The sequence below is a fragment of the Schistocerca cancellata genome, chromosome 5 (assembly GCF_023864275.1).
Source record: "Schistocerca cancellata isolate TAMUIC-IGC-003103 chromosome 5, iqSchCanc2.1, whole genome shotgun sequence".
In the NCBI taxonomy this organism is placed as follows: domain Eukaryota; kingdom Metazoa; phylum Arthropoda; class Insecta; order Orthoptera; family Acrididae; genus Schistocerca; species Schistocerca cancellata.
In genome coordinates this window covers 154,486,544-154,509,707 of record NC_064630.1, presented here as the reverse complement: position 1 = coordinate 154,509,707, position 23,164 = coordinate 154,486,544, and the positions used below count along the sequence as shown (strand labels likewise).

Below are 23,164 nucleotides of genomic sequence, written 5' to 3'. Positions count from 1 at the left end.
AGCTACGGCTTATAGCTCTGAGGAATTAGGATATTGGCCGGCCGCGGTGGTCTCGCGGTTCTAGGCGCGCAGTCCGGAACCGCGCGACTGCTACGGTCGCAGGTTCGAATCCTGCCTTGGGCATGGATGTGTGTGATGTCCTTAGGTTAGGTAGGTTTAAGTAGTTCTAAGTTCTAGGGGACTGATGACCACAGCTGTTAAGTCCCATAGTGCTCAGAGCCATTTGAACCATTTTTTGAATTAGAATATTGTCTGGGATTCATAATCAAAAATCATTCTCTCTAAAATGTTCACTATATTCTGAAAGTCACAGACCAAAAAGTTTCCACACAATCCAACTACCAGAGCAGTTCAGAGTGTAATGCGCTGATGCAACTATAACTGTTCAAATTAAATGTTTAAGTGAATTTTCGTCATAATTTGATGATAATGTTCATCAAACGCCACGCTAAATAATGGTAGAATGTCTCTCCCGCGGCGGCACGTGAAAATACGACATACGCAAACTGAAGATAGATCAATAAAGTCATCCCAGAATTAACACTTCACTCGAAAACGATTTCATGGTTACGTGTATCCCGAGTAACTTATTACAGCATCCGAGGCTGTTTATAGCAATGATACCTACGCAACGCGACTCCCGGCACAGGTGGTGCACTAATCAGCGTCTGGAGAGAACTGGGACCTTCCTTCCTCGCGCAGCGTTCTTACATATAAAGCCGCGGTGCGGACGGTTAAGGGAACGCCTGATCAAATACGCTCTCCCGACTAGCCGCTGGGCTAGTAATGCACCACTTTAAGTTATCGAATAAATCATTGCTTCCTTTGCTGATGGCCGATGAAGTTCTCAATTTAAATGTGCAATCAGCACACAAGTAAGTAATCATAATAAAAGTCTGACGTGGCTAAGTCAAATATTTTGGGCGAGAGAATTAATTTAATTACACTACACGCAGTAGACGAGCTCTGAACTTGCTCTTTGGAGATACGCTATAGCTATAGTTTTATAGTTGTTCTGTTGAAACTTCTCACATCTTTATGATTATAGTGGATCTCCCTTCTACTTAAATTTAAACATCCTAGCTTTATTTATTCGCCTACTTAATCTATCTTGCTTCCTTAATTTTGTAAGACAAAACCAGAAAATCATGAATTTCAACTAAAATTTTAATTTGTGAGATCCACAATACTGTTTCAACTAAATTATTATGAAAAAGGAATCTAAAAATAAATTTTTAAGTTTGTAGCTCTTTTCTGTTGCGCCAATGATTTTTACAGAAAAACGTCCTAATTTCGAAAATGGTTAAAGTTATTGAACTAATATTTAACACATATTGATTTAGTATTACTCCTGACATGCTAGAAACGTTTCAGGTTATTTACTTGATTTTTAAAGTATTGCGCAACATTTATGACGTCAGAGCTAGTTACAGAGGACTGGCTGGCACACAATGGAAAGACTGATGTGAATTCTATACGGCGTGAGTAAGCTGCTTCCCTACAAGAGGACAGACTGGAGTGGAGAAACGTAGTTATTTGTGTCATATACTGATGGAAAAAGATCACAACACCAAAGAATAATTAATGTAGAGTAATTAAATTTCGGGAATTCACTGTGTTGTACAGGTGCCGGTTGTCAGTTTGTGGGATGGAGTTCCATGCCAGTCTTGCACTTGGTCTGTCAATGTGGATGATGCTCGAGTTGTCGTCTGATGATGTCCTACATGTACTCGATTGGAGACAGATCTGATGATCGAGTGGGTATAGCCAACATGTTGAAACGTCCCCTTAGGAAAATTGATGAATGACTGTGCTGATAAACCTCTTACATTATTTGATTTTCAAACAGCTGAGCAGAACTGAACGTACTCAGACATTTCGCATTTCGCTCTTTACCTATTCTGATCAACACTAAAATGACACACAATATTATTAGCGCAACGCAGTCTGACTTTCAATAATCCCTACAAAAGAATGGCCCTGACTAACATTAAACTATACCTTTCACAAATCACTTACCTCACAAAAATCTTCGTTACTCAAGCTACTGCAATACAGCGAGTGCCACTACTGCCAGGTAAATAAAAAATTCAAACTACTGAAGGCACTAACTACTGATAGGCATAGTTAGCAAATGAAAGATTTTGATAGAGAAAAAACAATGTATTTACCTTAGTATTGTTCAAAAGTCATATTATATATATATATATATATATATATATATATATATATATATATATATATATATATATATCAGTTCATGACATCCAGTCTTACAAATTTACTGTCTCTGTCCAGATCATCCGCTTTCAAAACTACGTCATCTCACTCCCCACATCCACCACTGCTGGCGACCCACCTCCAACTGCGCAACGCTACGCGCTGTTCACATCCAGCTGCCCAACACTGCAATGGCAGACAACAATGCAAACTAGCCACAGACTGCACACAGCACAGCCAGTGATTTTCATACAGAGCGCTACGTGGCGTTACCAATAAGAAAACCTAAACAGCCTACTTACAATGTCAGGGCTCTGTAGAGCATGTTGGATTACAACAGCGGTATGTGGACGAATGTTATCCTGTTGGAAAACACCACCTGAAATGCTGTTCATGAATGGCAGCTCAATAGGTTGAATCACCAGATTGACGTTCAAATTTGCATTCAGGGTGCGTGGGATAAGCACGAGGGTGCTCCTGCTGTCGTATGGAATCGCACCCTAGACCATAACTCCAATGTGTCTGGCACGTATATAGGTTGGTTGCAGGCCCTCAGCTGGCCTCCTACTAACCAACACACGGCCGTCACTGGCACAGTGGTAGAACCATCTTCCATCAGAAAACACAACAATCTTCCACCATGCCCTCCAATAAGCTCTCGCTGTACGCACTTCAACTGTTCGTTGCACTTGGTTTTCACAACTTCGGAAATACCATTTTTGACTGTGTTACGATGATATGAATATGGGTCTCGCCCCGAAACTAGTCACTGAGTGAATAAAAAAGTAAAATTTGCAACTTAGAACAGGTTTTTCGCTAGAATATATGACATACATTAACAAATGTGTGCTATTCAAGAAGTGAAACAGATTTGGTTTAGGGGAAAGCAACAAAGTCGACATGTGATTTGACTTGATTGGTCGGTTTCTCTGCAAGCGAAGGATTATAGTTAACAATTATGTAATTGGAAATTGTAAAAGAAGCCCCTGCACAATGTGAGATAGCAATTTAAAATATAGTTCATGTATAAAACATTTTTATAAAATATGTACCATTATAACACTACTTTTCATCTTTACATCAACGTGCCATCTCTGTATGAGTAAAATTCCTGTTGGCTTATAACCGTTAGACACCATTTCTGAGAATAATTGCTTTTCTTCAGGTGTGTATTGTTACAGCCAACGGCCGTTCTTCAGTGGTAACACCGGTTCCTGTCAGTTCACCGAAGTTAAGCGCTGTCGGGCTGGGATAGCACTTTAATGGGTGACCGTCCGGATCTGCCGGGCGCTGTTGGCAAGCGGATTGTACCCGGCCCTTGCAAGGCGAACTGGGCAACTACTTGTTCGACAAGTAGCCGTACCGGTCACGAAAACTGACAACAGGTAGGAGAATGGTTTGCTGACCACATGCCCCTCCATATCCGCATACGGTGACGCCTAGGGGCTCTGTACCGTTGCATCTTCAAGGTCTGTTCGTTTTTTATCTATTTTTGTAACGAGAAGACACAAGATGAAAGTGGCAGCAGTAAATTAATGTAGTGTCCGGAGGGTATGTTAGGAAGATTGCGATTCAACTACCATTTGACGATGAGAATGTTGGAGATAACTACGGCAAGGATGAGAAAGGAAATCGACCGTATGTTTTCAAAGGAACAATGGCATAATTCGCCTTAAGTGATTCAGGGGTGCCAAGGAAAATGTAAATCTGGATGGTCTTCCGCCAAAATACGAGTCCATTGCGGTAACCACTGGGCCGCCTCTCTCCCTGACTGTTAAAAATCAGAGAGATGAATCAGTGGTAGAGTGAGCAGAAGCATGGAAGAATGCGAGGAAGAAATAGAGGGGAGGGCTAGTGAGGGGGAGGGGGAAAGAGAGAGAGAGGGGGGGGTAGGGAGAGGGACGGTATTAGCATGAACACTTGCGCCCGCAACGAAAGCATGCTCTAGATTGCAAGACCAGATACCGTACTCACATGCATCATCGAGTTACCGGAACGCTCATTTAACTTAAATGGCGCTAGGAAACTGCCGATCTTTACGATTAAGTCACACAGCGCAACGGAAACAGCGAGGCGGCACCGAAACACATCGGCAACGAAAGTCCTGGCTTGTAACTTCCATACTGGCAGTTATCAATGAGGTCGGACCCACAAGAAAGATCGTTTTACTGCGAATGCCTCCTCTCGGCTCGGTCATTAATAACACAGAGGCACTAACTCTCCGTTCCAGCACGGCTGCTGCAGTTTCTTATCTTTCTATGTCTCTCTTAAAGGCTGATTTACTGTTCGGACACTGCGCAACTACAAGGTAAATTTATGTTGCATTCGAATGAGAATTCTACCGTCGACATGTGCCTTGTTGGTGAACAACAAGACGTACTACTGACGGCCCACACCGAGTGTCGCTGAAACACAACGTGTATCAGGTCGGAATGAGGGAGGACATAGATGCAATTCAGGGGCGGGCTGCTAGATTTGTTACTGGTAGGTTTGATTATCACGCGAGTGTTACGAAAATGCTTCAGGAATTCGGGTGGAAGTCTCTAGAGGAAAGGAGGCGTTCTTTTCGTGAATCGCTACTGAGGAAATTTAGAGAACCAGCATTTTAGGCTGACTGCAGTACAATTTTACTGCCGTCAACTTACATTTCGCGGAAAGACCACAAAGATAAGATAAGACAGATTAGGGATCGTACAGAGGCATATAGGCTGTCATTTTTCCCTCGTTCTGTTTGGGAGTGTAACAGGGAGAGAAGATGCTAGTTGTGGTACGAGGTACCCTCCGCCACGCACCGTATGGTGGATTGCAGAGTATGTACGTAGATGTAGATGAAATTTTTTGAACTTCGGGATAACGTGACCAAAAAAAGTACTATACTATCACCGTAATGTAGACAACACATTTGTCCTGCTCGTAAGCTTTCTTGAGAAAGGTGATACACGTTACCAACGGTTTAATACGTTACACAAGGCTATCACCATCATCATACAGCATGAGGGCAAGGGGAGTGTTAATTTTTTGAATCTGAAGGTCAAAACAGAAGAGGGTACACATCTGTTCAGAGTATAATGAAACCCTACTACGTCTTATTGTATAACTCACAACGGCTGTTGTCATCCACATTCCCATAAAGAGGCATATTTCTGCTCAGGTTTGACAGGATAACCGAATATCCTTCAGGTGTGGCAAATATTAACACTAAATTACATATACTTCAAAAGGCAGCATCAAATAATGACTTTGATCCAACACTAGTTTTGACGTTATACGCCAAGAAACAGAAGGAGCAAACTAGAAATAGAGTTTATGTCACACTAGAAAAGAGTAAGCAAATGAAAAAAAGATGACTTTATAGTTTCACCATATTGTGGTCACATTCCTGGACTGCAAATTGATTTCAGAACAGTGAATACTGTCGGATCAGGCGTATGACATGTCTTGACTACATAAAATAATATGTAGTACTTGTGATAAGCTTGTTGTTGGGCAGACAGCGAGAAACGTCAAAACAAGATTTAGAGAACATGTTAATGTTATTGAATCCAGTCCCTCATCATTTAGTGTTCATTTAAGAGAGCGGAAGGATTGTTTTAATGACGTAGCTAAAAACATAACCATTCTTCACGAGGAAGAAAAATGTAGATTACTGAATATACTAGAAGTAACAGAAATACATGACGAAACAAACTGGAACGCCCTTAATTAACAGAAAAATTACAAAAATGATTATGTACAGAACTTAAACAGTGTTTAAATCGAGTAGGTTTGGATTAGAGGTGTCTCCGTTTTCTTGTATGTAAAACTGACTAAATTTGACAAGATACACTGACGAAAAAAGTAGCAATACCAAAAAAATAATTAATGTAAAGTAATGAAAATTCGCGAGTCATTTCTCTACGTGAGATATTTAAATGATTAACTCTGTAAGCGCCAAATACGCCATTGCAAATGTGAAATGCTGGTAAGTTAATAACCAGAGTAACCGCCAGAATGTTGAATGCAGGCATGTAAACGTGCATGCCTTGCGTACCGGATGTCAGTTTGTGCGATGGAGTTTCTTGCCTGTTGCACTTGGCCGGTCAATACAGGAACGGTTAAAGTTGTTTGTGAATGACACTAGGGTTGTCGTCCGACGAGGTGCCATACGTACTCGACTGGAGACAGATCTGGTGATCGAGCAGGTGAAGGCATAACGTCGACACTCTGTAGAGCATGCTGGGTTACAACAGCGTGATATGCGGGCGAGCGCTATCCTGTTGGAAAACACCCCCTGAAATACTGTTCAAGAACGGCAGCACAACAGGTCAAGTCACCAGACTGACGTACAGATTTGCAGTCTGCATGCATGTGATAGCCACAAGAGCTCTACTGCTGTCATTCAAAATTGCGCCCCAGACCACGGCTCCAGGTGTAAACCCAGTGTGTCTAGCGCGCAGACAAGCTACACTCCTGGAAATTGAAATAAGAACACCGTGAATTCATTGTGCCAGGAAGGGGAAGCTTTATTGACACATTCCTGGGGTCAGATACATCACATGATCACACTGACAGAACCACAGGCACATAGACACAGGCAACAGAGCATGCACAATGTCGGCACTAGTACAGTGTATATCCACCTTTCGCAGCAATGCAGGCTGCTATTCTCCCATGGAGACGATCGTAGAGATGCTGGATGTAGTCCTGTGGAACGGCTTGCCATGCCATTTCCACCTGGCGCCTCAGTTGGACCAGCGTTCATGCTGGACGTGCAGACCGCGTGAGACGACGGTTCATCCAGTCCCAAACATGCTCAATGGGGGACAGATCCGGAGATCTTGCTGGCCAGGGTAGTTGACTTACACCTTCTAGGGCACGTTGGGTGGCACGGGATACATGCGGACGTGCATTGTCCTGTTGGAACAGCAAGTTCCCTTGCCGGTCTAGGAATGGTAGAACGATGGGTTCGATGACGGTTTGGATGTACCGTGCACTATTCAGTGTCCCCTCGACGATCACCAGTGGTGTACGGCCAGTGTAGGAGCTCGCTCCCCACACCATGATGCCGGGTGTTGGCCCTGTGTGCCTCGGTCGTATGCAGTCCTGATTGTGGCGCTCACCTGCACGGCGCCAAACACGCATACGACCATCATTGGCACCAAGGCAGAAGCGACTCTCATCGCTGAAGACGACACGTCTCCATTCGTCCCTCCATTCACGCCTGTCGCGACACCACTGGAGGCGGGCTGCACGATGTTGGGGCGTGAGCGGAAGACGGCCTAACGGTGTGCGGGACCGTAGCCCAGTTTCATGGAGACGGTTGCGAATGGTCCTCGCCGATACCCCAGGAGCAACAGTGTCCCTAATTTGCTGGGAAGTGGCGGTGCGGTCCCCTACGGCACTGCGTAGGATCCTACGGTCTTGGCGTGCATCCGTGCGTCGCTGCGGTCCGGTCCCAGGTCGACGGGCACGTGCACCTTCCGCCGACCACTGGCGACAACATCGATGTACTGTGGAGACCTCACGCCCCACGTGTTGAGCAATTCGGCGGTACGTCCACCCGGCCTCCCGCATGCCCACTATACGCCCTCGCTCAAAGTCCGTCAACTGCACATACGGTTCACGTCCACGCTGTCGCGGCATGCTACCAGTGTTAAAGACTGCGATGGAGCTCCGTATGCCACGGCAAACTGGCTGACACTGACGGCGGCGGTGCACAAATGCTGCGCAGCTAGCGCCATTCGACGGCCAACACCGCGTTTCCTGGTGTGTCCGCTGTGCCGTGCGTGTGATCATTGCTTGTTCAGCCCTCTCGCAGTGTCCGGAGCAAGTATGGTGGGTCTGACACACCGGTGCCAATGTGTTCTTTTTTCCATTTCCAGGAGTGTAGTTGCTGGCTCTCAGCTGACCTCCTAACTAACACACAGCCGTCACTGGCACCGGGGCAGAACCAGCTTTCATTGGACCTCACAGCAGACCTCCACCCTGCCCTCCAATGAGCTCTCGCTTGACACCACTGAAGTAACAAATGGCGGTGGTTTGGGGTCAGTGGAATGCACGCTAAAGGGCGCCTGCCTTGGAGCTGCCCTTGAAGCGACCGATTTATAACAGTTCATTGTGTCACTGTTGTGCCAACTTCTGTCAAATCGCTGCTTCAGATGCAGTACAACGCGCCAGAGCCATACGCCGAACACGACGGTCTTCCCTCTCGGTAGTGACATGTGGCCATCAGGAGCCCAGTCTTCCTTCTATCTTATAGTCTCGTGACCACTATTGCTATCAATCATGTACAGTGGCTACATTTCTGTGAAGTCTTTCTGCAGTATTGCAGAAGGAACATCCAACTTCTCATAGCCCCAATACACGACCTCTTTCAAACTCAGTGAGGCATGATGTCACCATAAAGGTATTCCTAACTAACACCAACTTTCGCACAACTCCTTCTTAGGCCGTGTCCTACGTGAGCGACAGAAGCGAGCGACAACACGCGACAGCTTCAGGCCACAAAACACAGCCGCAAGTGTAGTAACGGAAGTGTCCTATATGAGCGACATCTGTGTCGTTGCCTGTCTCCCGCTGAAACTGGCGACGTCTGAATTCAAACGTGTTTCAATCTCGTCGCTGCAGCACGTGCGACAGAAAGCGACAGCCACGTGTCTTCTCGGCAAGGCAGTGGAGCGGACGTGACGGCAGCTGTGAATTACTTAATATCAGATTTTAAGAAAACTATTCGGTGAAACAATTCGATTCTTCCGCAACCTACAGCTTGATATCTTGTAAGAGGTATGCGATGTATGCGCTGCCTGCAACAGGCAAGACTTAGAAGAGTCTCTGACCAGAGAGCAGTATGTAGTTAGTTGTTGCTAATTTACAGTAGTCTGCGTGAGTCTGCAGTAGTCGACAGTAGTCTGCGTGAGTCGGCAGTAGTCGGCGCGTGTCTGCGCGTGTCGGCAGTCTGCTCTGGTCGGGACTCTGGAGGATGGGAATTATTGTAGAAGGTAAAGAAGCAGCCTTGCGCATATCTAGTAATGTATGTTAACTGTCATCCAATTTCTTTCAAAAAAGGCCCCAATAATAATTTTTATAATATAAAGTATTTTTTTAAAAAAAACATTCATTTCAATTTAAAGATTTTATCCAGTAAATAATTAATTCCTTTCACGAGTCACAAAGCATAGGCCAGCCTTGCACGGAGCTGTGCCGAAATTTTTTTAGGTAAGAGCAGATATATTCGCAGTTTTTATTGAGGTAAGAATTTTTGCTTTTTTATTCAGAATACAGGGCCGTGGCGCAGCGCTGCTGTCGTCACAAAATTAGCCAGGTTACTGAATTTTCCTTTTTTTATTATTTTTGGGTTTAGGAGTTTTTCTGTTTCGAACTTAACATTAAATGAGATAAGAATTTTGTGGGAACATTAAATGTGAATGCATTTCTGCACAGAGATTATAAATGGGAGCCAATTTTGTTCCGAGGTTACAATATTTAAAATTCATTTAATTCTTATTTCCGAGGGGAGGTTACACCTGGTTCATGGTTCATTTTCATTTTTTATTATGATTTTTGTGGGGAGGTTACAATCTTTAAACGATAAAGGTCTGAATTTATCTTCGTTATTTGTCATAGTTACTGCGCTGCACGAAATTGAGTACATGGCTGCACGAAATTTTTAAAAATTTGCAGACGTAAAATCACATTGTGTAGACTTTCCTTATAGTTCATTTCAGGCCATACATTATTGTGTATGAAATGTAACCAACATATCTAAATGTATTTAAAGTTGAGACCGGAATGATATCTCTTTTCACTCTTGAGATATTGGTTGTTATATCCGCGGACGGGTCGCTCGCAGTGCGTCCGAACTTTTTTCTGCGCTTAGGCAATCAAGTGGTCGTAAAAATCGTCGTATCTCATAAAAGGTTCAAGATATAGAAACAACGAATTTTGGAAATGATAGGACGCAGTAAGGACTATTTTGTCATATGATTAACTCGATACGTTTTTGTAAACGCGTGAGCAGAGCGAAAACAAGACTCCCTATAACTTACACCATGAGGTTTTGTCCAAATTTTCATAGCCAAACAAAGGGAGAGAAACAGGTAAACGGGGTATCAAAGTGACCAGCATGAGGTCTACTTTGGCATGAAAATATTTAACTACTTGAAAGTAATCAGGGTAATCAATGAAAACTTAATTAATAAGCTGAGGAAAAATTGAAATATTTCAAAAAAAAAAAAAAATGGTTCAAATGGCTCTGAGCACTATGGGACTTAACATCTATGGTCATCAGTCCCCTAGAACGTAGAACTACTTAAACCTAACTAACCTAAGGACAGCACACAACACCCAGTCATCACGAGGCAGAGAAAATCCCTGACCCCTCCGGGAATCGAACCAAATATTTCACGAAAAGCTGCTGTAAATGAAGTGTCAAAAATGTCATCTGTTCAAGACCTAGCTATTTTGCTCATAAAAAGATACATTGGTGCGGTATTTAAATCTCAAAAATGCTTCCTTCGAATCAAGTACGTTAGGAAGGCAAACGAGGAGTCAGTAAGATCACGCTTTCTGAATAAAACTTGAAATTCAAAAATGGAAGAAATCAAATATTTTATGAAATGATTTGTGTAAAAGAAATAAGTAGATCAGAGAAACGTTCTACATGCCTTTGAATGATGCTCGAAATCATGAACAGAAAAAGAGGTGCACCAAACGTTTCCCTAATATTTTTTTTTTCATACTTTTAGACAAATCATCACACAAAACGTTTGACTTTCTTTTCAAAAATTTTGTAAGCTTTACTTTTACAGCCGGCCGGAGTGCCCGAGCGGTTCTAGGCGCTGCAGTATGGAACCGAGAGACCGCTACGGTCGCAGGTTCGAATCCTGCCTCAGGCATGGATGTGTGTGATGTCCTTACGTTAGTTAGGTTTAATTAGTTCTAAGTTCCAGGCGGCTGATGACCTCAGAAGTTAAGTCGCATAGTGCTCAGAGCCATTTTTACTTTTACAGACTATTTAGAGTAATTGAAACGCTTGGCCTTAACATTGACTGCTGATGAATTACGTTCACAACATCAAATATCTGTAAAATTTCATGGTTCATTGTAATTTATTAGGAATTAAATGTATGTGATATACTGGGATAGGTGTGACGATCAAGTTCTTTGGGAAGACCTTAAAAATATACTTAGCGATGCAGTGTAAACAGTATGCATAAAACTTAGTATACAGATTGTAACTGAGTCAGAAAAATCTCGGAATCGAACCCACGACCTCTTCCCAACATCCAATCACGAACTGTATACGCTACCCCAACACCACAGCTTGCTTTGGTTCTGTGGTACCAGTCTGTTTACTTATGTTTGTATTTAGCTGGTTGTCTCTAAGCAGCCATCTTGTAGCACGACATGGTTGCTCGCACGCTGGACACTAAAGCTTTTCGCCTGATGCTGCTGATTGTCGCTGGAATGTCGCGTAGCCAGAAGTCGCTCGCTGTTTCTCGCTTCTGTCACTCACGTAGGACATGGCCTTTGTGTTGCGATTAGTCATGTAGCAGTCATTCCTCCACATTTATTGGCTGTTAAAAGTTCTTGATCATGTAAAAAAGCATTCGTATTTAATTTATTAACGAGATAGTCGAATGCTCCTCTGCTCATTCATGTGTATTCGAAGAATTTGTCTGGTGATCTTCGTAGTTGGTGACATTTATGAAATTCTTCATGGAGAATCCTCCCTTTATAAATTTCATGCAACGCATTTTCTTTTCGCTTTATTATCTTAAGTAAACCAAATTCTGTATCCTTACTCTCGAGCTACAGTATTCTACAGGTTAGGGATGCCATTTTATAGAAATAGCTGGTTGGCTCTAAGCAGCCATCTTGTAGCACGACATGGTCGCTCGCACGCTGGACACTAAAGCTTTTCGCCCGATGCTGCTGATTGTCGCTGGAATGTCGCGTAGCCAGAAGTCGCTCGCTGTTTCTCGCTTCTGTCACTCACGTAGGACATGGCCTTTGTGTTGCGATTCTTTTTCCATCAGCGTAAGTTGGTTCACTATAAGATCAAGGCACAAGTTGACAACCTCGTTATATGGCAGAGACAGATTTTGTTGCAAAATGACATTCTTACCCAGAGTATTGTTTGCCACAGTTTTAGATCTTTACTTATTCTATCCTTGTATACTTCAAATATTCTACCTTTATATACTGTTTCACGAAGCGCATTATTTAATATACACAGAGACTGTACATCAAAAATGTATATAGACGTGATTTCAATCGTAACAAGAGATGATTAATATATTAAGACTCTCTGCACACAAGTTCCATGTTTTCATCCCATGACAGTAGTGCCCAATATGATGAAGAAGTGTTGCCGTTTAGTGTCTGACTGCTACGAAATGTACACACGACAACCCATGTACCACAAAGGTAAGATGGATGATGGGAGCTATTGTAATCAGAGAGATGGGGTTAGAGATGGAACTTAAATATGTAAGGGTCTCTGTGTTTTCTGGATCCACATCAAAAAAATGGTTCAAATGGCTCTGAGCACTATGGGACTTGACATCTGAGGTCATCAGTCCCCTAGAACTTAGAACTACTTAAACCTAACTAACCTAAGGACATCACACGCATCCACGCCCGAGGCAGGATTCGAACCTGCTACCGTAGCGGTCGCGCGGTTCCAGACTGAAGCGCCTGGAACCGCTCGGCCACACCGGCCGGCCCGATTAACATAAATTTTAACATCATAACTACACTGAAGTGCCAAAAAAACTGGTATAGGCAAGCGTATTCAAATACAGATATATGTAAACAGGCATAATACAGTACTGCGGTAGGCAATGCCCACACAAGGCAAGCGTCTGGCGTAGTTGTTAGATTTACTGCTGCTTTAATGGCAGGTTATCAAGATTTAAGTGTGTTTTAACGTGGTGTTATAGTCAGCGCACGAGCTATGGGACGCAGCGTCTCCGAGGCAGCGATGAAGTGGAGATTTTCGCATATAATCATTTCACGAGTGTACCGTGAATTTCAGGAACCCGGTAAAAGATCAAATCTCCGACATCACTACGGCTGGAAAATGATCCTGGAAGACGGGACCAACGACGACTGAAGAGAATCTTTCAAAGTGACGGAAGTGCCACCCTTCCGCAAATTGCTGCAGATTTCAATGCTGGGCCATCAACAAGCAGCGTGCGTACCATTCAACGGGACATCGTCGATATGGGCTTTCGGAGCCGAAGACCCACTAGTGTACCCTTGATGACTTCATTCCACAATGCTTTACGCCTCGCCTGGACCTGTGAACACTGACATTGGTCCGTTGATGACCGGAAACATATTGCCTTATCGGACGTGTCTCGTTTCAAATTGTATCGAACGGATGGACGTGTACGGGTATGGAGACAAGCTCATAAATCCATCGACCCTGCATGTCAGTAGCGGATTTTTCAAGCTGTTGGAGGCTCAGTAATGGTGTGAGGCACGTGCAAGGTGAGTGATGGGCCCCTGGTAAGTATAGATACGACTCTGACAGGTGACAAGTACATAAGCATCATGCCTTATCACCTGCATCCATTCATGTCCATTGTACATTCCGACGGACTTGGGCAATTACAGCAGGACAGGCGTTCAGAATTGCTACAGAGTGGCTCCAGGAACACTCTTCTGAGTTTAAACACTTCCACCGGCCACCCAACTCCCCAGACATGAACATTCTTGAGCATATCTTGGATGCCTTGCTACGTGCTGTTCAGAAGAGATCTCCACCATCGCACTCTTACGTATTTATGGACAGCCCTGCAGGATTGATGGTGCCAGTTCCCTCCAGCACTACTTCAGACATTAGTCGAGACCATGCCACGTCGTGTTGCGAACTATGCATTTCTGCTCTAATATACCTGAAATGTTCTTATGTTATAGACGTCGATATTTATGCATTTTATTTGTTTGTCCTCCATATCCGATGCCACCGATGATGGGCTACGTGTTTGAATACCGGTGTGGCAGTTAACTATTTTTTTCATGAGCTCACTGTTCTTAGCAAAAATTTTTTATGAAATCCATATTCTGTACTAATTAACGTGATCATTGCACTCAACAGGGCTTGTGTAAGTCTTGCAATCCAAGATGGCACCGGGCACGGTGGCTGATGGGAGGGAATATAAACGCATTTCCTCTTTACTGTTGCTACGAGTGTCAGCCTCAAGTTTTTTGTCCACCTCCGTTGCTGAGTGGTTAGAGCTCCCGGCCACCATGAAGGGGGCTCGTGTTTGATTCTCGGATACCCCGGATATTTTATCCTCTCTGGGACAGGGTTCTGGGTCGTCCTCATCAACATCGACACGCAAGTCGCCTAAGTGGTGGCCTAACAACTCAAGATGGTGTCCCTACAGAATAAAATGCCACACGATCATCTCATTTCACTGAGGATAGCACTGTCCCAGCGAATCTTATCACTGATATCCTTTGGTCTTGAATTTTAATCCCGATTTGAACCTTTCTTTAGACTACATTTCATTTTATATCCTTTTTAATTCAAGCACTTCGTTCTTGGTTTTCCAATATTATTGTTCATTCTTGGTTCTTGTACGTATTATATACTAGCAAACCCGGTAACGCTTCAGAATTGCAAAATATGTCTGAGGATTGGATGTACGTACTGATATGCTTTTCTCCGTCTCTCTGTCCATCTCCTCCTCCCCCTACCTCCACCACCTCACCCTCCCTCCTCTTTCTGCCCATCTCCTACTGACCTTCTCTACGTCCATTCCACACCCCTCTCTGCATACCACCTCTTCCCCCCTGACACTAGAAATGATACAAATGGCTCTGAGCACTATGGGACTTAACTTCTGAGGTCATCAGTCCGCTAGAACTTAGAACTACTTAAACCTGACTAATCTAAGGACATCACACATATTCATGCCCGAGGCAGGATTCGAACCTGCAACCGTAGCGGTCGCGCGGTTCCAGACTGTAGCGCCTAGAACCACTCGGCCACCTCGGCAGGCCCCTATCACTAGAGCCAACGAAACTGTGACTGGGAACTGAAGGCGCTTAACCATTTTGTAACGTTACCACCGACCACCTTCGAGGGCAATCGATGCTAACGTTATACCTCTACGAGGAATTTTTGTTAGTCGTGGCCATGAGATAACCTAATGGAAACAGAACAATCAAATTTGGATTCGTTTCCGAAACCCTCCAGCAGAGTATAACTAACAGTAAAAAGGCCAGGAACAGTCGTTTTCCCAGCACAAAAGCAATTTGTAACATTATATATTAAAACCGGTCGCCAGCCTAATTAGGCATTCTTGATACAAGCAAAATGATAAAGCAGAAGGCAGTGGTAAGGCTAAAATAACCTTCCTTGACACGCACACTAAACTCTTTCCTTATATCTGTTCACACTACAACACAGTAACCTAACCTCGCTGATAAATGTGCTACTAACTAGTAAGTCAGATAAAGAAATGGCCAATATGATAGTAAACAGCAACTCTCAACAAGACGTACCTCAAATGAACTAGGTGCAACAGTTTATAAAACCAATTACGGTCACACATTAAACTAGTAGCAATTCGGAATAGGGTAAAGCTTGAAATGCTTCTGAATTTAAATCAGAGGTCTACTAATGATCATACTCTGTTACTTCATTGCTTAGTACAGGGTCTCTATACCTGTGCATTAACCAATTTGCATTCGAATAAATAACACAGTAAATACACTTCTGGCTATTAAAATTGCTACACCAAGAGAAATGCAGATGATAAACGGGTAATCATTGGACAAATACATTATACTAGAATTGACATGTGATTACATTTTCACGCAATTTTGGTGCATAGATCCTGAGAAATCAGTACTCAGAACAACCACAGTTCGACGACGTTTGCAGCAGCATGGACTATTAGCTCGGAGACCATGGCTGCGGTTACCCTTGATGCTGCATCACAGACAGGAGCGCCTGCTATGGTGTACTCAAGGACGAACCTGGCTGCACGAATGGCAAAACGTCATTTTTTCGGATGAATACGCCTGGGAATTGAGTCAAACAGAGCTTAGATGGCATGTACAGGTACAGCTGCACATGCAGCTTCAACACGATACCACAGTTCATCAAGAGTAGTGACCCACCATTGAGCAGACGTTTTCAGTTGGTGAGAGATCTGGAGAATGTGCTGGCCAGGGCAGCAGTCGAACATTTTCTGTATCCAGAAAGGTTCGTACAGGACCTGCAACATGCGGTCGTGCATTATCCTGCTGAAATGTAGGGTTTCGCAAGGATCGAATGAAGGGTAGAGCCACGGGTCGTAACATATCTGAAATGAAACGTCCACTGTTCAAGGTGCCGTCAGTGCGAACAAGAGGTGACCGAGACGTGTAACCAATGGCATCCCATACCATCACGCCGGGTGATACGTCAGTATGGCGATGACGAATACACGCTTCCAATGTGCGTTCACCGCGATGTCGCCAAACACGGATGTGACCATCATGATGCTGTAAACAGAACCTCGATTCATCCGAAAAAATGACGTTGTGTCATTCGTGCACCCAGGTTCGTCGTTGAGTACACCATCACAGGCTCTCCTGTCTGTGATGCAGCGTCAAGGGTAACCGCAGCCATTGTCTCCGAGCTGATAGTCCGTGCTGCTGCAAACGTCGTCGAACTATTCGTGCAGATGGTTGTTGTCTTGCAAACGTCCCCATCTGTTGACTCAGGGAGCGAGACGTGGCTGCACGATCCGTTACAGCCATGAGGATAAGATGCCTGTCATCTCGACTGCTAGTAATACGAGGCCGTTGGGATGCAGCACGGCGTTCCGTATTACCCTCCTGAACCCACCGATTCCACATTCTGCTAACAGTCATTGTATCTCGACCAACGCGAGCAGCAATGTCGCGATACGATAAACCGCAATCGTGATAGGCTACAATCTGACCTTTATCAAAGTCGGAAGCGTGATGGTACGCATTTCTCCTCCTTACACGAGGCATCACAACAACGTTTCACCAGACAAAGCCGGTCAACTTCTGTTTGTGTTTGAGAAATCGGTTGGAAACTTTCCCCATGTCGGCACGTTGTATATGTCGCCACCAGCAGCAACCTTGTGTGAAACCTCTGAAAAGCTATCATTTGCATATCACAGCATCTTGTTCCCGTCGGTAAAATTTCGCGTCTGTAGCACGATATCTTCGTGGTGTAGCAATTTTAATTGCCAGACTTTCTTAAAGTCGGATTGAAGCAACTAAACAGATTGCAGATCTAACTAGACTGGCTCTGAAGGAGCCTTTGCATTGCTTCATTAACTAACTAGCCTAGTACATGAGGACCGTTAAACTTTCATGGTTTGAGAACCATGCTCGTTAACAAAACTATACCAGTATATATCAGAAATGGTAAGTATTCTTAGCACTAATTGTTAATTAAATAAAGCTCAACAAACTATAACTCTTTAAATAACAAAGATGCAGTCTTTTGACCTACTCAAAAATATAATTGGCTGTGCAAATGACAACACAACATTAAATTCAAATTCATCCACTTTCTCAGAATAAAGTAGGACACTCGGAATTAAATTCACTATGATAGGATTACTGTCCAAGTATGCGAGTTGAGATAATCACGGTTGTAAGATAGAATTTTTAGCAACGCCATAATTATTATTATAAAATCAACCAAATTTCACAAATACCTGGTCCATTTACAGAGTGCCAAATATAAACAATTAAGTGGAAGGCTGGTGGTACTGGTGGCATAATTTGCAGTGGCTGTTGACCTGGCGGCGATGCAGTCATAGCAATACTGTTGGCCTCGCCCTGTTAACATATCTTCTTGGAGTCGGGATTATATTTATAGGGCCAAAAACCAATGGTATCACCAAATGCAGCATCCGAGGCCCATAAATACTGCTCTTAAGCTCTTCTGGCCTCAAAACTCCAGGAATATGAGCCCCAATGATCCGTTACTGTTAGTAAGGTGTTAACCACAGCACTGTTCATATCAGAATCCTTACCCGTCACAATGGATGAGTTGCCACTTGCGCGCCAACCATACCTTTTCCACTCCGCCAGACTACTTCTGTAGCTGCGGGGTCTCCCCTCATCTTTTACATTAACCCTGTGTTCCGTATCTACGGACCAAGTCATTTACAGTACATTACATAACAAGTATTCCATTAGTTATTTAAATCCACAAGCATAATTTAAACAACAACGTTCAAAAGTTTCACATAACTGAAACATATATACATAGTCAAAGAAGCTCCATGATAGATACAACACTCTACATAAGCAACACTACAAACTGACATAGAAATATCGATACAGATACAAAATAGGTCGAAAATAGGTGTTACACTTTGATTACCAATTTTACTTCAAAAACATTAATGCATGGATATTTTAATGTTTTAGTCAGAAGTAGTAACATAAAATAATATTTCCCGCCGTTCCGTTTCGAAGGGGTTCGGGGCGTAGGGGATAGAAATACGGGATTATTCGTAAGTACTTCCAGGGTTTCTGAAGACGACTGCGCAAAACCTAGAAGACATACTGAAAACAGAAACACGTCAGTAGTCAGAATCTTTCCAAATTAGTAGCTCACATTACAGGTGCTTAATATGGGCTTCCCCCCCCCCCCCCCATGAACCATGGACCTTGCCGTTGGGGGGGCGGCTTGCGTGCCTCAGCGATACAGATAGCCATACCGTAGGTACAACCACAACGGAGGGGTATCTGTTGAGAGGCCAGACAAACGTGTGGTTCCTGAAGAGGGGCAGCAGCCTTTTCAGTAGTTGCAAGAGCAACAGTCTGGATGATTGACTGATCTGGCCTTGTAACAATAACCAAAACGGCCTTGCTGTGCTGGTACTGCGAACGGCTGAAAGCAAGGGGAAACTACAGCCGTAATTTTTCCCGAGGGCATGCAGCTTTACTGTATGGTTAAATGATGATGGCGTCCTCTTGGGTAAAATATTCCGGAGGTAAAATAGTCCCCCATTCGGATCTCCGGGCGAGGACTACTCAAGAGGATGTCGTTATCAGCAGAAAGAAAACTGGCGTTCTACGGATCGGAGCGTGGAATGTCAGATCCCTTAATCGGGCAGGTAGGTTAGAAAATTTAAAAAGGGAAATGGTTAGGTTAAAGTTAGATATAGTGGGAATTAGTGAAGTTCGGTGGCAGGAGGAACAAGACTTCTGGTCAGGTGACTGCAGGGTTATAAACACAAAGTCAAATAGTGGTAATCCAGGAGTAGGTTTAATAATGAATAGGAAAATAGGAATGCGGGTAAGCTACTACAAACAGCATAGTGAACGCATTATTGTGGCCAAGATAGATACGAAGCCCACACCTACTACAGTAGTACAAGTTTATATGCCAACTAGCTCTGCAGATGACGAAGAAATTGAAGAAATGTATGATGAAATAAAAGAAATTATTCAGACAGTGAAGGGAGACGAAAATTTAATAGTCATGGGTGACTGGAATTCGGTAGTAGGAAAAAGGAGAGAAGGAAACGTAGTAGCTGAAAATGGATTGAGGCTAAGAAATGAAAGAGGAAGCCGCCTGGTAGAATTTGCACAGAGGACAACTTAATCATAGCTAACACTTGGTTCAAGAATCATAAAAGAAAGCTGTATACATGGAAGAAGCCTGGAGATACTGACAGGTTTCAGATAGATTATGTAATGGTAAGACAGAGATTTAGGAACCAGGTTTTAAATTGTAAGACATTTCCAGGGGCAGATGTGGACTCTGACCACAATCTATTGGTCATGAACTGTAGATTAAAACTGAAGAAACCACAAAAAGGTGGGAATTTAAGGAGATGGGACCTGGATAAACTGAAAGAACCAGAGGTTGTACAGAGTTTCAGGGAGAGCATAAGGGAACAATTGACAGGAATGGGGGAAAGAAATACAGTAGAAGATGAATGGGTAGCTTTGAGGGATTAAGTAGTGAAGGCGGCAGAGGATCAAGTAGGTAAAAAGACAAGGTTTAGTAGAACTCCTTGGCTAACAGAAGAAATATTGAATTTAACTGATGAAAGGAGAAAATATAAAAATGCGGTAAATGAAGCAGGCAAAAAGGAATACAAACGTCTCAAAAATGAGATCGACAGGAAGTGCAAAATGGCTAAGCAGGGATGGCTAGAGGACAAATGTAAGGAAGTAGAGGCGTATCTCACTAGGGGTAAGATAGATACTGCCTACAGGAAAATTAAAGAGACTTTTGGAGAAAAGAGAACCACTTGTATGAACATCAAGAGCTCAGACGGAAACCCAGTTCTAAGCAAAGAAGGGAAAGTAGAAAGGTGGAAGGAGTATATAGAGGGTCTATACAAGGGCGATGCACTTGAGGACAATATTATGGAAATGGAAGAGAATGTAGATGAAGACGAAATGGGAGATAGGATACTGCGTGAAGAGTTTGACAGAGCACTGAAAGCCCTGGGTCGAAACAAGGCCCCCGGAGTAGACAACATTCCATTGGAACTACTGACGGCCTTGGGAGAGCCAGTCCTGACAAAACTCTACCATCTGGTGAGCAAGATGTATACTGGAACACGTGAGGCAATACTGACCTTACGACTTATCTTAGAAGAAAGATTAAGGAAAGTCAAACCTACGTTTCTAGCATTTGTAGACTTAGAGAAAGCTTTTGGCAATGTTGACTGGAATACTCTCTTTCAAATTCTAAAGGTGGCAGACGTAAAATACAGGGAGCGAAAGGCTATTTACAATTTGTACAGAAACCAGATGGCAGTTATAAGAGTCGAGGGACTTGAAAGGGAAGCTGTGGTTGGGAAGGGAGTAAGACAGGGTTGTAGCCTCTCCCCGATGTTATTCAATCTGTATATTGAGCAAGCAGTAAAGGAAACAAAAGAAAAATTCGGGGTAGGTATTAAAATACATGGAGAAGAAATAAAAACTTTGAGGTTCGCCGATGACACTGTAATTCTGTCAGAGACAGCAAAGGACTTGGAAGAGCAGTTGAACGGAATGGATGGTGTCTTGAAAGGAGGATATAAGACGAACATCAACAAAAACAAAACGAGAATACTGGAATGTAGTCAAATTAAGTCGGGTGATGTTGAGAGTATTAGATTAGGAAATGAGACACTTAAAGTAGTAAAGGAGTTTTGCTATTTGGGGAGCAAAATAACTGATGATGGTCGAAGTAGAGAGAATATAAAATGTAGACTGGCAATGGCAAGGTAAGCGTTTCTGAAGAAGAGAAATTTGTTAACATCGAGTATAGATTTAAGTGTCAAGAAGTCATTTCTGAAAGTATTTGTATGGAGTGTAGCCATGTATGGAAGTGAAACATGGACGGTAAATAGTTTGGACAAGAAGAGAATAGAAGCTTTCGAAATGTGGTGCTACAGAAGAATGCTGAAGATTAGATGGGTAGATCACATAACTAATGAGGAAGTATTGAACAGGATTGGGGAGAAGAGAAGTTTGTGGCACAACTTGACCAGAAGAAGGGATCGGTTGGTAGGACATGTTCTGAGGCATCAAGGGATCACCAATTTAGTATTGGAGGGCAGCATGGAGGGTAAAAATCGTAGGGGGAGACCAAGAGATGAATACACTAAGCAGATTCAGAAGGATGTAGGTTGCAGTAGGTACTGGGAGATGAAGAAGCTTGCACAGTATAGAGTAGCATGGAGAGCTGCATCAAACCAGTCTCAGGACTGAAGACCACAACAACAAACAACACAATGTGGGCTTCGTTTGTGATGTGCCAAACGTCAATTCGTGGTTGCAGGTCATTGACGCGATGTATCGGGAAGGACCGGGCGCAGCCCGCTTTGTGGATTAGGTAACTGGATTGTCTATTTGTAGGTGCGAACTAATTTGAAGTGTCAATACGGTAAAAAAGGTTAACAACGAAATTTTAGAACAGCACAACCTACATGCTCAATCTATAATTACAAGAATTTTGCTAACTGTTAGTGGGCTTCCATTTGCCAGTGGGACATTGACACTAGCAATAACATGCAACAAGTCACCACTGGTTCTCCGATAACCTATTGTGGGACACATTTGTCCCGTTCGTAGTCAAAGGGGTTAAAATAAATGGGTAAACTGGTTGGGATCATCGATGTACGGGGTATGAGAGAACTCTCCTGCTGCTGCATCTGTGAGGATAGTAGCTTCAATGACAATATTTCGCATAGTTTTAACCTGTAATCGAGTAAGATTACTAAGTTTCTGTAGTTTCAGATTCCGCAGTAGTATTCTAATCCTAAGGCTACGAGACAAAAATAAATTTCGTCTTCCGTTAAAACCGTGTGCGAGGAAGAAAAGAAAACAGCACATAGTTAGGTATACAAGTTTTGTGTAAAATTGTATGTAAAGAGAAAGAATATGTGTGGGAGAAACAATTTGTTTAAAGGATGAAACACCCTGCTCTTGCAGTTAAAATGGTTACAAGAAAGAAAACGAAATCGCAAATTTTCACAGTACAGCGTTTTCTTTCTTGCAGCTAATTTTAAAATAAAATATGAACACTGTTGTTTCAAAAATACCGAGGCTATATCCGTCTGGTGTTTATTAGAGTATCGCGCAAAAATCTCAAGTTAATCAGTCAAGAACTTTTCGAGATTTTTGCTCGTAGTTTTTGAAAAATACAACCTGTACCTGTGTCCTGAATGAATCAATAATATAAATCTCGAAATATTGTTGATTCATTCAGGACACAGGTACAGGTTGTATTTTTCAAAAATTATGAGCAAAAATCTCGAAAAGGTCTTGAATGATTTACTTGAGATTTTTGCGCGATACTCTTATATAAATATATATATATATATATATATATATATATGAGTGTGCCTGAAAAAATATGTAGCCTTTGTCAGTCCGAAGGTTTATTAGAGTATCGTGTAAAAACTCAAAGTAAAGTGGTCAAGAAATTTTCGAAATTCTTGGTAATAACGTTGCCCTT

The 23,164-nt window shown here is 43.0% G+C and overlaps 1 pseudogene; it reads left to right on the top strand.

Annotated features, from left to right (window-relative positions):
- The first annotated feature begins 3,400 nt into the window (after positions 1-3,400).
- LOC126189435 (5S ribosomal RNA) lies at positions 3,401-3,519 on the top strand (annotated as a pseudogene).
- Positions 3,520-23,164: the final 19,645 nt, after the last annotated feature.